Source organism: Poecilia formosa, unplaced genomic scaffold (genome assembly GCF_000485575.1).
Source record: "Poecilia formosa unplaced genomic scaffold, Poecilia_formosa-5.1.2 Scaffold79, whole genome shotgun sequence".
Classification (NCBI taxonomy): domain Eukaryota; kingdom Metazoa; phylum Chordata; class Actinopteri; order Cyprinodontiformes; family Poeciliidae; genus Poecilia; species Poecilia formosa.
Window position 1 is genome coordinate 354,826 of NW_006800018.1, and position 13,064 is coordinate 367,889.

A 13,064-nucleotide genomic window follows, 5' to 3' on the forward strand; every position below is an offset into this window, starting at 1 on the left:
TTCTTAGGAGGAGAAAAAGGCAAGATAATAGTTATTAATCTTTTTTTTGGGGGTGGGGGGGCAGATCTGCACAATCTTGACATATTTGTTTACCAGAAACACGCTGTGATTAATTGCGGGCCGCCTCGCAAAGAGTTTAATGAGTCCTCTGATGGGGGGAAAAAATTAGCAATGCTCCGCAGGAGACATCAGTCTTTTAACTCCCACGCGTTGCCAGAAATTTAGTAATTATTGTAATAATCGATTTGAAATGGTTTAATGTTTCCAAATCAGATGCTGTTTATATTCGTTACAGACGGAGAGGGAAGGCCAGGAAGACGACGAGGCACTGAGAGGGAAGTCACACGGATCAGATCTCCGCTAACCAGCGGCTTCGTCTGCCTCCTTCCCTCACAGAGACTTGGGAGTAATTCCGGTTTCAGGTAAAATCCAAGGCCGTCACTATAGTGACCGAGTGCAGCTCTAGGTTTTCATCAGCCATGTCAGCTAATGAGACCACTCACAAAGTAATTAGTCTGTTGTTTCTCAGCGCTTCCCAGCACAGCGTCACTCTGCTCCTAATGGCATCATAGCCTCCATTAGACAGACTGTGGAAGTGTGAAAAGATGCAAATGTTTTAAGGTATAATGTCGGCGAGGTTACAGTCGTGACCCCGCGCTACAACTTGATGTAGGCATTTGAACACGTGGGAAGGTAATATCGATTTTAATCCACAGTGAAACGGATCCAGTGATTTTAACAAATAAAGAGAACGGAGAATAAAAAAACCTTTAAGACAGCTGCTAATGAGTCTGGAAAGGGCTTTAAAGGGGTCTCAAAAGGACAATAAGAACAAGTCGCTCTGTCTAAGCAGGTTCAACCTGAGAGCAGGGAGCTACACGTAGTCTGCGCATCTAAAATGTCTCAGAAAAATGTGAAGGCCAGGCTGAGGATATAGACAAAGACCAGGAATAATGTTCATTTGACTGTAGTAATAATAATAATAATGAATCCAGTTATAGAGAGATGAGTCTATAACTGGATTATTTTAACACCAGAACAGAGGGAATTTTATTTCATTTTATTTTTTTTGCAAAGATCAATCAGCCACAAATTAAGAGGGAGCCTCAAGAAAACGTGAATGTCTGTAAAAGAAAAAAAGACCAAAGCTGCAGCAGAGCTGGATCAAACGCTCTGTGGATAAGAATCGAAAAGTCAGTGGTCCTGTCAAAGCCCAGGTACTGACCTCAAGCATTAAGTATTGATCTCATACATTTTTGCATTGAAAAATATTAATTCATAAAAGTGTTTCTTCTGCTTCAAATGTGTTTTTGTTATGAATTTGTATTGCTTTTTTTCCATGTTAGTCTCTAAAATACCAACATTTACTTCTAATTTGATATTTTCAGTCTGTCTGATTGTAATCATTTTTAAACATTAAATCAGACGTAACAATCCGTTACTCAGTACTCAAGTACCTTTTTCACCAGATACTTTTTTTTAACCCTTCCTTCCTTCCTTCCTTCAGTAACGTCTTGGCTTCTTTTTACTTTTACTTGAGCAAAAGTTGCGCTACTCTCATGATGTACGCATATTTTCCTTAAAAGGTAAAGCCAGGTTGATTTATGTTGTTTGAGTGCAACGGTAATCACTTTTGTTTTCCAGAGGCATATAAAATAAGTTTCAACTTCAGTTAGCTAATTCATCTTTAGTGAAGGAATGAATGTTTCTTGCAGTGTCCTATTTTTTCCCCATATGACTGTATTATTTACAACTCAAAACTAGATTTACTTGTGCAGGTCCAGAGGCCCGTGCAGCAGCAGTGAGTTGCGTTTGATAAAGCTTTAGGACCAAAAGGTGAGCCCATCAGTTGCAGGGAGGAATATTTGTTCCAGTGTCTCATTTCCTGAGCATTTTCAGATAAACCCACCACCCTGTAAGATCCGCTTCTCTCGGTCTGATGATAGCCTCGTACGTCTCTGCTGAGAAATAAACCAAGTCCAAAATTTCCCCTGACATCCCGGAGAAGCCGAGCTTGGTATGTGTTTCATTTTTCTCTTGCTTTCATCACTGCTTTCCCATTATCTAGCCACACACAATCCGCTTTCCGTGTGTGTGTGTGTGAGTGTGTGTGTGGCTCTGGCGTCAAATGAAAGTTTTATTGTTTTTTTTTTTTTTTACCTGCAGGTTACTTGGCGTGGGGGCGAGGTTGCGGATGATGAACCTGGATGGAGACGCAGCCGGAGCGTGTGAGAGGTTTACCGGGGTCGCCTGAGTCAGCGGTTTCATTTGCACAGAGAACAACATGCAGATTTAGCGAATCAAAAACAAGAGATTCATTTTTCAGCCTCCTGGAAGAAAGCGGCTCCAAGTTCTGATCTAAACGGATGTGATCATGAAAGCCAGCAGCAAAGGGGAACTTCAAACAAATCCTGGAAAATTAGAAAAATACCTGCTTTTCATTTACATTGTTCACATTAAAGTTTCAGCTGAGGGTAGATTTTGTTTGTTGATTTATTTTTTTCAAATCTAAGTTTCTAAGTTTCAGATCATCAAGCTGATTTTTTTTTTAATGACTGGGGGAAAAAAGTTTTTTTTGTTGTTTTTTTTTTCTTTTTTTACCAGCTAATTCCTGGTAAAGTCAAATATCAGCCAAATCTGGTCACCACATTTCTGATTAAATCCATATCTTCCTGGAAGATCAAGTGTACTCCAGTGCAAAACAAATTACTGAATGCTTACAGACCTCTCCTGTTTTTGTTATAGACAGACAGATATAGAAAAGTTATATAATGCTTTTTTTTGTGAATTAAAAAAATAAACAACCGGCACAGCCCTATATGTGGAAACACATTTGGCTGCTAAAGGCCATGATTGCCTCTCAGCTCTTCTTGGTCAGAAGTGGTTTTCACCTCGGCTCTCCCATGGATGCAGTTTTTTTCCCCCACTCTCTTTGTCGCCGTTCAATCATGAACTCTGACCTTAACTGAGGCCTGCAGTGAGTAATTTTGGTCGATCCGCCAGTCCTGGGAAAGTTCCCCGCTGCTCCATGTTTTCTTCATTTGTGGATAATGGTTCTCTGTGGTTCACTGCAGTCCCAGGAAACTGTCATTTTCCTTTATAATCTTGTATTGCTGGTTCATGAATTTGATTCTTTTTTTTGTTTTTGGCCTTCTTCAGTTCCCATTTTAACTTGTCAGTCAACAGAATATTTTCCCAGAAGAGAAGACTGGAAACCCGAGTGAGGCCTTCCTGTTTGTTTGCTCCCGCTGTGGTTTTTCAGAGTTAGAAATGTGTTGATCTTACGAGGCAGGCAGCAATCTGCTGTAGGTGTGTCTAGTGAAGTTGTGATTAATCACATTTGTTTTGAGGTGCAGCAAAGGAGGAAGTTACAGTAGGTTTTTTCGCAGGATGAGTTTGGTTTGAATTGATTTCTTTTTCCCACTTGAAAAGTTTCTCTCTTGTCTTTTTTTTAATGATCCTGAACATTTTAATGTGACAAAAAAAAATCAAAAATCAAAGACATCTGAAAGGAGCTCTACATCCCCCAGAAAAGGCATTTTCATTGGCTACACTAAAAAAAGTGAGAGGATGTGATTTAATCAGAGATGCTCAGAGACTTTGGCTGGCGGCCGAATCTTTCCCCGTGATTGGACTAGACTGTATGGGAGCCGATTTAGTCATGTTTTTGTATACATGCTTGTATTTATTAAAAGTAGTCATATTTTTTTCCTTAAAGAAAGATCCAGCATATTATAACCTACTTACTTTCACCTTACCTCTCTTGAAAGAAAACAAGAGTAGAACTAAAACTTAACTCTGTTTCTCCGGTTTTGGTAAATGATTAGTAGATTTTTTTGCGAGAAAATAGTTTTATCGAAAAACGTCCTTTGCCTCATTATCCCTTGAATAAAGGATAAATACAATTTATACCTTAAATTGGCGAAGAGATGAATTGTTTTTGTATTTATTAGTACAGGTTAATAAATGCCAAGATGCATATTTGCTTTACACGTTAGATGTCACCAGATTCTTTGTCTATTTTCATGTTACTGTATCATTTGCATTGCAGAACAGATAAAGCTGTAAAGCGATTAAAAAGATAAAAGCAGCTCAAAGGGCAATTTTATTAGTAGATCAGCTTAAAAACTCAACGTTTCAGCGTTTATCAAAAAAGGATTTCCTGCTGATCTCTCAACGCTCATTTCTGTCTCAGTTCTTGCTCTGCGCCGTAGAGAACAGCATTTCATCCGTATGTTTTCAAGGTATTAGTTGCTTTTTGCTGGTGAGCTACGCCTGTAAGATACAGCGATTTCCTGATGTGCATTTGCAGGGCTGATCAAAGCAACACTTCTAATTGGTCGTAAATGATGCAACCGGTGATTTACGGCCGCTGAGCGACGGATTTACCGTTTGGATTAAAGCGAAACCTGCAAGGCGTCTTAAGCAGAGGCTCACTTCTGAGTCAAAACCCTTGGATTTACACAAAACATATAAAATATGCTTTTAACCTGTGGTCTAAAAAGTCGTGATCTCTATATATGTCCCACGACTAAAGAGGAGTAATGAATGGCAGACCTGAAAAGGGGAATAGTCCTGTAGTCTAGAAAGAAAAGCGCCTGAAGGACAAGCTCCTTCCCTATCCACTGAAGGGTCATTACTACACAAAAAGAGAGAGGTTGTAGAGAGGTCAGGTGGGACTGAAGGACCAATGAGATGCAGACCTGTGGAGCTATGGGCGTGGGTCATAACTCTGACTTTCTATTTTGATTTTATTTCTATTAACATTTCTGTCAAAATGCCTGCATGAGCCTGAAGGCTATTTTTCACCCTCAGTCACTAGACGGATGATAAAAGTCACCCTGTCCCACCATCTTTAGATGTTTTTAGTGATTGTGTTTTACATTAGATAATTCGCCTTTACAGTTTCACACATCCATTATTTTTATTTACAGCGAATAAAGAATTAATTGAAAGAAAATTTGAGGACTCAAAGGCATATTGAGAGGCAATCAGATAATAAGCAGGACAAAACATTCCTCGTGTTTTCAATCCCGTCTCTTTGCTCCCGACATGTTTGGATCAACCAGGTCAGCATCCTCCTAAATACTGACCGCTGGTGGTAAAGTTTTACATCCAAGGAATGCCTTTGCTGCACCACAGGGATCCAGAGATTGAAGGAAATATTTGCTATAAAACAACAACAACAAAAAAAGATGAACAAGAATAGTTAGTCTGAAGGAGTTTTCACACCTGACAGATCAGTTCGCTCGGTTCGATTCGGGACCAAAGTTGCAACATTTTCAGTTGGTGCGAATCGTTTACCCCCCTGACCTGTGGCGGCGCTGCACCGAGACCCGCTGAAGTAAAGAAAACTCAAAAACTCCTGAAGGAGACGCCGAGCGCAACTTCCTTCGTCACGGTGAGGCCAGCGATGCTGATTGGTTTAGAGACATGATGAAGAGAGAGGAGGAAGAGCTGGAGACGCCTCGGCAAACGACACGGACTAAACAGGGCTGGAGTGAAGGAATCATGAAAAAAAATAATAATAATAATTAAAAAAAACAGGAGGAACAAGAACAGCAAGGAGTGATCCCATTAGGACTCACAGGTCTAGATGAAGACTTTTATTCTGGACTTTTTTTTATAGTCTAGTCTGGATTTTGTTACTTTCTACCTCCATGGACATTTCAATTAATCTGTCAGGTTCCAGAGCACAGACAGCCCAACAAATACAAAGAAAGCGGCTTTCTATTACAGTTTTTCTCAGAGATGAACTTGTGAAGGTTTGCTCTCTGAATGTGGCGGCTGATCAATTCCATTTCAAATACCATCTCCTGTCAAGCCTCAAGAAGGGGACTTGCTATAATAATTTGCACAAAGTCCTTTCATCCTGTGACGGGATGCTTTCTGTCCTCAACCTTGAACTTGAAGCCGCCTTTGCACACTCGGTGGATTAGTCGTCATTCATGAGCGTAATGACTCACCATCCGCTGCTCCTCCAGGCTCCATCAAAGGTCGTCCCTTCGACGGTGTCACCCTCACGCAGCAGAATACGGAGGCCGGCTGCGTTCACAGGTGCCTTTAAAGCGATACGGTAATGCGTTTTGTCATTTGCTGCACGTGCTCCAGACGGGCGCCACGTCTTGCTCAAGGACACGTTTAGAGATACTATTTCACCCCAAGTGTGAGCCGACGACAGCTAAAGTTCATCTTTGCATTTGGTAGAGTGAAACAGAAATGTGCTCTTCAGTCCAGTGAAAGAAAGATGACACATTACTGGGCATAAAAGCTGTTAAACAGGACCGATGACTGATCGGGCTGATGGGAGAGCAGCTGCTGCATTCAAGCTTTTATTTTGAAAAGCACTTTGAAGTAGCATTTCATTTACATTCTCTGCTACATGGACTTTTAAGATATTGCCCATGTAGGAAGCGTACATCCAGGATAATTATTTAGGGCTAGGTATTTTATATTTTTAAAAAGCTGTCCCTTTTTGAGACAATTAATAATGGGAAATTTAAGTAGACCTTTGTGAGGGAAGGAAGTAACCAGGTTGCTGCTTGATTAACTGATTATTAGTAGAGATCAACAAAGAAGGAATTACATTAGTTTGGTTTAATCAGCAGTGACCTTGAACTTTGGGAGAATTTTTGTTCTTGAGTGGAAAACCTTTGAGACTGTTAATCCCAGGAGGAAAATACTCAAATCCTGAAATTGCAAAGCACTGAAAAATTGTAAAAAAATAAATAAATAAATAAAAAATAAAATAAAATTTAGAAATCAAGGGCTCCATCCCTGACACAATCCTCAATGCATGATGGATGTCAAAGTTAATACATTTGCAATTGGGAAATGACTGACAAAATCTGACTAGTTTTGCTGGATTGGACATTAGAAAGGGGAACAACCTCTTGTCTCATAAAAGATCACTACAGCATTTGGTAGGTGTACAAAGCTTGTAGGTTTAGGGCTGGAATATCTTTAATAAAACAATATCTCACAAGTCTACGTGAAGGCAATAGAATGGCAGGGAAACCAGATCACAAACAAAAAACAGAGCTATATACTGAGGATTGAACGCAGGTGAGGACATTAGCTGATTGTGAACAGCTGTGGAAGGGAACAGGCAGGCTGAGGGAAGGTGAATAATAAACAGAGGCTGAACTAGAACTCATTGGGGGAAAGATGAACACCAATACAAGAAAACATAATGAACTAACAGAGGAATAATACTACTAAATACAAAGACAAAAACAGACACAGAAAGACCTTTAAAAGTTAGTGAAGTGAATATGGCAAGACCTGTTGAGCGACAATAAGAACACAAACTTGAGCGAGTGCAACGCCCTGGCACCGTTGTTTAACATTGTGCATCAGAAGTAGAGCCATCAGATGTAACTCGTAGCACATCGTCACACCCTTCGGTAACTTTCGAGCACGGTGGTGGAAGCATGGTGATGTGGGCTTCCTCTGCAACACTGTGCTGTCAGTAAGTCAGCCATGATTCACCGACAGCAAGGTCAAAAAGTCCACATAACAGCATATATTTGAATAAAATGGCACACTTTTGAAAATAAATGCGAGGGGGAGTCAACAAGACGTAGCACTTTTTGAAACCTCATATTTATTGCTACGGTGACTCAGTTCGCCTTCAGTGAGCCGACGTTCCACCTGTGAGCTTTAACGACGGGTTTCTTGTCCCAGAGAAACCCTTCTGGAGACACACTGGGTCGACAGCTATCTGCCTGGCTGCTTTCACTCCCAAATCCCACAATTAGCTCATCTCTCCCACTGTCTCTGTCTCTCTCTGCCTTCTGTGCTCTACTAGGAGGCAGCCAAAGGAGTCTGTGTTGTATTTCTTTGTATTGTCGCATGAGAAACACAAACATTTTCCTCATTTGGACCGGTTCAGCTCAGTTGATTCTTTTCGTTTCTCCCAACCTTTGGAATATTTTGTCTGATTCCGGCATCAATCACTCGCTGGTTGTTTAGTTTGGGCATCGCCCATGGATCGATTACCTTTCAGGAGTTCAATGAAATGACAGGAGGCCAAGCTAATTTGTGAGGTGATAAATGGCGAGCTAAGTGACGACAATCTACTGGGAGGCAAATAATCACGGCGACACCCAGTGAGTTATTTCTGGCTGTGTTAAGTACAAGAAAAGACACATTTAGCTTTTGTGCAAATGTCTAAAGGCAGAAGGAGAACCAAATGAAAGCGCAAATTTACAGTTGCAGGGCTTAATTTGTAACGACAGTGATCTGAACCCAAGTGAAACAATGTCACTGGAACTACTTTTGTATTTCAATTCATGGTGTAAAATTAAGGAGCAAGTCAAACGAGGAGCTAAACCAAAGTCAAAATTAAATACGATTTAAAAGCAAATATAAGGAGATAATTTTTCACAAGATATAGAAATGTGGATGACAGATAGCACTAATGTGTGTATATGTAAATTGAGGCTAACGCATATGAGTGTGTGTGGGTATGGATGTAGACATGTAAACCCAGATAAGATGGAAAATGAATTAACCTACTTTATTATTATTATTATTATTATTATTATTATTATTTGTTAATGAGGGTCCACCTGAAAATATGGGATGAGTTTATGGGGTAGGAGTTCATAAGTTTCTTACTTCCTCCCGCTCCTTTTCAGTCATGTTAAGATTATTGTGGTACAACAATATGTGTCTGTTGCATTTCTTGTTCATGTGTGTGACTTTACACTGCCATCGTGTTCAAAATGAATAAATACATCACAAACTATTGTAGTGCATGAAAGTGACTTCTTGTTGCAGCAATTTGAAATGATCAATGAAGACGGATGGCAGTCTCCGCCACGTTTGCGTGTAAATACAGAGGTGATGCGTCTGAAGGTAAAACGCAACACTTTCTAGTTGTTGTTTTTTATTATTCATACATTTCGTCTAAAATGCATCAACTCCACTGTTTTCAAAAGTATATCCATCCACGTGAATCGAAACGATGTCTCGATTCAAAGTATTCGTCGATGATGTGCACCGCGCCTGTGGAAGTGTTAGTGGGCAGGTCGTCAGGCGCGTTAGAGACAAATTAAGTAGATTAGAGATGAGTTTCCTCCCCTGGACGCGCCGTGCCTCCGATCTGCTTCTCCTCCACGATAAGAATCTGGAGATAGTGCAGCAAAAGAGAGCGGGCTTTCAATTCCGAAACCTATCTTCTGTTGGAACCGAGCTTACATCCTGTTAATGGACACGCTTTCAGGCCGTCTCATCTATTGACCCGCAGCCTCTCGGTCTGCTCATCAGGCTAAGTGTACGGTTGCGAGGGGAGAGCTCGCTTGTCAAGCCCGCAGAAGAAAACCCGGTTGTGTTTGTTGCTGTTTTCTCTTGGACAAATGTAACAGATCCGAGGCCGGGCTTAGTAAAACACATCTCGTTTTACGGGAACTAAAGTTTATTAAAGACAGAAAGTTGTGATGCAAACGCAGAATGTTTATTGTGAACGTTGAATTTTTTTATTGTTTTATTTTGTATGCATCTTCTTAATAATTTCTCTTTACAGTCATGACATGCAGGGATGGCGCTGATTGTTCTGAATGTGATTCTCAAGGTTCTTGCATTCAAAAATGTGTATTAAACCAAATGTGGATAAATGTTTTAATTTATTTATGATTATTTTTGACATATCTGCTTCTAAACTTTATTAATGAACCTTTAATTTGTGCCTCATACCAGACGGATTTTTCCCCCACAATCTTTCCATATGTTGAGTTTGATTTTTGTTTTTTTCGAGCAGATTGCAACTTCTGTTACTAAAAATTACTAACTCCGTGTAGCACTAATTTCCACAACAAATTAACTTGGCAGGAGCACAGAAACAGGAAATTATCATTGGCTTTACATAAATAAAAATGCAATAATTGCAAGCTTCGACAGCGAACCGGAGTTCATTCTTGTGCAATTCCTCTCTTATAATTACATCCAAAAGCTCAGTAGAAAAGGGAAATCTTGGGTGATTAAATCCTAAATGGCGATAGACTTTCCCATTAGTGTGCAAAAAGAGGCAGAACCAGTGCAGAACACTGCAGTCAATGGTTCTTCATTACAGCATGCAGAAATGTGATATTAGCACACTGCATATTAACGTATAAACATTATCCGTTCATTCCACCAACAAACAGATCGTGGATGGGGTTTTTGTTTTTTTTGCCTTGTGAATCCAATTAATGCTTTTAATTAAAGACTGTTTGTTTCTTTGTTTGGCGTTTTTTCTTAGGCTGCTGAATCCTGGAACATTTTAATCCAATAACGCTAAAATTTCTAAGCGAAAGAGAAAAGCTTTTTCCTGCAGACAACACAACAACGAGGAAAACGATTCGAAAGAGCTCAAACGAAAAGCCCTTCTTCGAAAACACCTTGATGACATCAAATCTCCACATGAGATGTTTTGTACTGTTGCGAGTTATTTGTCTTTCATCAAACCTGTTTTTCTTCTACTTACCACAGCTCAACCTGTGAAAGCTGAGTTCGGTTTCTGTGTAGCGACACACAGGGTTGGCAGAAATGTAGCAATTGAATCATAACATAACTTCAGCATAACCTGTTTGACAGCCTGAAGTCAGCTAAAATGAGTCAAAAAGCGACACACTGAAAGAAATTCAAGACCCGATGGCTGAAAATCTTGAATTTAAACCAGTTTCGTCCTCTGAATTGTGATAACTTGTAAAGGATCCATAGTAAACTACCGAATTTATTTTCTGTCCCTTGTTTTATCATTCACAAGTCATTTAAGCTACTTTTAATCAGTTGTAATCTGTTTTTTTACTCGTGGAACTGGATCATTTGGCCTCATCCATAAAGAATGAAGACCATTATAGTCCATCTTCCTCTGCTCTTTAATGTGCAGTATTTCATAATAGATGATGCAATTATTAAGCAATATGAAAGTTTTATGATGGCAAACACTCGAAGAATAAGTTTGGGCTACATTATAAACCTCTGCTCTCTTAGGACAACAACAGACATTTCAAATTCTTGTAAAACTCTCGATTGCTCATAAATTCATGCAAGTTGCTCGCAGCGTCTACATTAAACAGAAAAGCTCCAGGAGCCTCGCAAGATCGACCAACTCCCCAACCGCCTCGAGTTTTTCATTTTCAGACCATCTCGGTACCCATCCGAAGAAATATTCGAGTGACGCGTCTGGAGGACATTCGTCAGATTGTCACGCCGTCCCTCAAGAGACAGAAAAACTTTCCCAAAGTTTAATGTTAGACTTTGATGCTAAAAAGGTTTGGTTTGTCTCCGCCGGTCCCAAAAGGTTCACACAGAGTTCTGCATTTAAAGTCAGAATCTCTCGACAGACAAATTCGTCTGCTTTAAATATGAAACGACATATGGATTTTATGTAACTTTTTTTTCTTCTTGCATCAATTGAAATGTTGTTTGGACAAAACAGAAAAACCTTTCTGCAGCAAGACTTCGTTTCGGCGTTCCTCAGGGATCTCTTTCGGGATAATTGGAAATTGTTTTGCGTATGTTGCATTTCATACAATGGTTTATCTGCCAGCACAGGACTGTCTAAATCTCAAAGACATTCAATAGACAGAGAGGAATATTGACTTCTTCAGGTTGCTGCGTTGTCAGGAACCTGCATGCGATTTTTGGCAGCTCGCTTAAAGTTGGACAAACTCATAAAAAAATCAAAGTGTTTTCAACAAGCAGTCGCTGACGAGGTGAATCCTTGCCTCATTTTAAATGCTGTAAAATAGTATTTATGCTTTCACACTAAAAGTTGCAATGTCTGTGTTGGCCAGCTAATGTCATCTTCAAAAGGTACTTTTAATCTGACAAAAAAAGATTGGATCGCATTTTCTAACTTATGACAAATTGAGTAATAAATCATTTCAATTTATAGCATCTTAAAGATTTTCAACATCAGCAGCATATCCTAATTTATTAAATATGACCGAACTTCAGAGGTGTGACAGAAGTTGCCGTTTCATGAAATTTGTTTCCATTCTTCTCAGTGTAACATGTTCCTCCATGTGTCAACAGGATGTTGTGAGATAGGAATCAGTCCAGCAGCAGCTTTAAAACACCACCTTATTTATTCCACTTATTTCTTTTTTTTTTCTTTTTGTTTAAACCTCATCTTGTTACAATCCAGCAGCCAAAAAACATACAAAAGACTTGTAACGGTTTCTCTGTGGTTTTTAATCAGGAGCGTACATTCGCGCCCAGTAGGCAAACTGTGTGCAGGCGTGTCGCCCCGCAGGCTTTCTGTTTACATTTTAGGCAGCAGTCGGTAGAGTTTGGATGAGCCTCTCTTAACAAGAAGTCCTTTTAGGCGTTTCGCATTCATCTCTGGAGCAACACCTGCCGTTTTCCCTGCTGCTATTCTGGAGCAGCTCCTCTAAGATCCGCGGCTCGGCTGTCACTGGCTCCTGCTGCTCAGCGGCCCGCTGCGGGGGCCGACAGAGGCCGGCGGCTCCCTCTGGCAGCCGCTGTCTGCGTGATGGCTGAATCTTAGCTGCCCAAAATGACAACAGCTTCTTTTTTTCCCCCCCGACTCCTACAACTCCCGTCCTGGCAACGTTTGGAGGATTTATCCGTGAAACGGAGCCTGAATACTACGAGTGACCTCTCTGAAACTGCTGCATTGTCAGAGCCGTTCACAGTTTGAAGGTAAAACCGCAACTCTGAAGCTCGTAGAGCTGTTCGTCTTTACAAGTAGAAACGCTTTCATGTGTTAAATCAGAGGACACTCTTCCATTTAAGAGCTATATTTAATTATTCATAATGCTTTAGCTAATTGTAATCTAAAGGGAGGAAAGTTTAAAAAAAAAAAAACTAAATCAATTTGCCAAATTACAGTGCCTTGCTTCCACTTCACCTTGAGCTTTGTGTTTAGAATAAAGTAAACAGAAATTGTTTTCGAACTTGCAGCTCCCAAACAAAGAACTCATGCGCTTGTTTCATAAGCACCTGGAAGAAAATGTCTGAAAAATGAGATGTACTTTTTAGAGGAAACAAATGCAGGGAATGTGCAGCACGCATTTGATGTGTGGAATCTGGAAAACCTTTAAAAACTCCTC

General features: G+C 40.1%; 2 long non-coding RNA genes across 2 annotated transcripts in view; one reads left to right on the forward strand and one right to left on the reverse strand.

Annotated features, from left to right (window-relative positions):
- Positions 1–4,732: 4,732 nt before the first annotated feature.
- On the reverse strand, positions 4,733–6,333 carry LOC107836731 (uncharacterized). The gene is made up of 3 exons (XR_001662676.1): positions 5,967–6,333; positions 5,314–5,495; positions 4,733–5,169 (listed from the first exon to the last, which is right to left on the reverse strand). It is a non-coding gene; the product is annotated as an uncharacterized LOC107836731 (long non-coding RNA).
- Positions 6,334–11,819: 5,486 nt separating this feature from the next.
- Positions 11,820–13,064, forward strand: part of LOC103141021 (uncharacterized) — an 18,534-nt gene continuing 17,289 nt past the window's right edge. Inside the window, exon 1 of the long non-coding RNA XR_476555.2 lies at positions 11,820–12,654. This is a non-coding gene — a long non-coding RNA (uncharacterized LOC103141021). The remainder of the gene's footprint in view (positions 12,655–13,064) is intronic.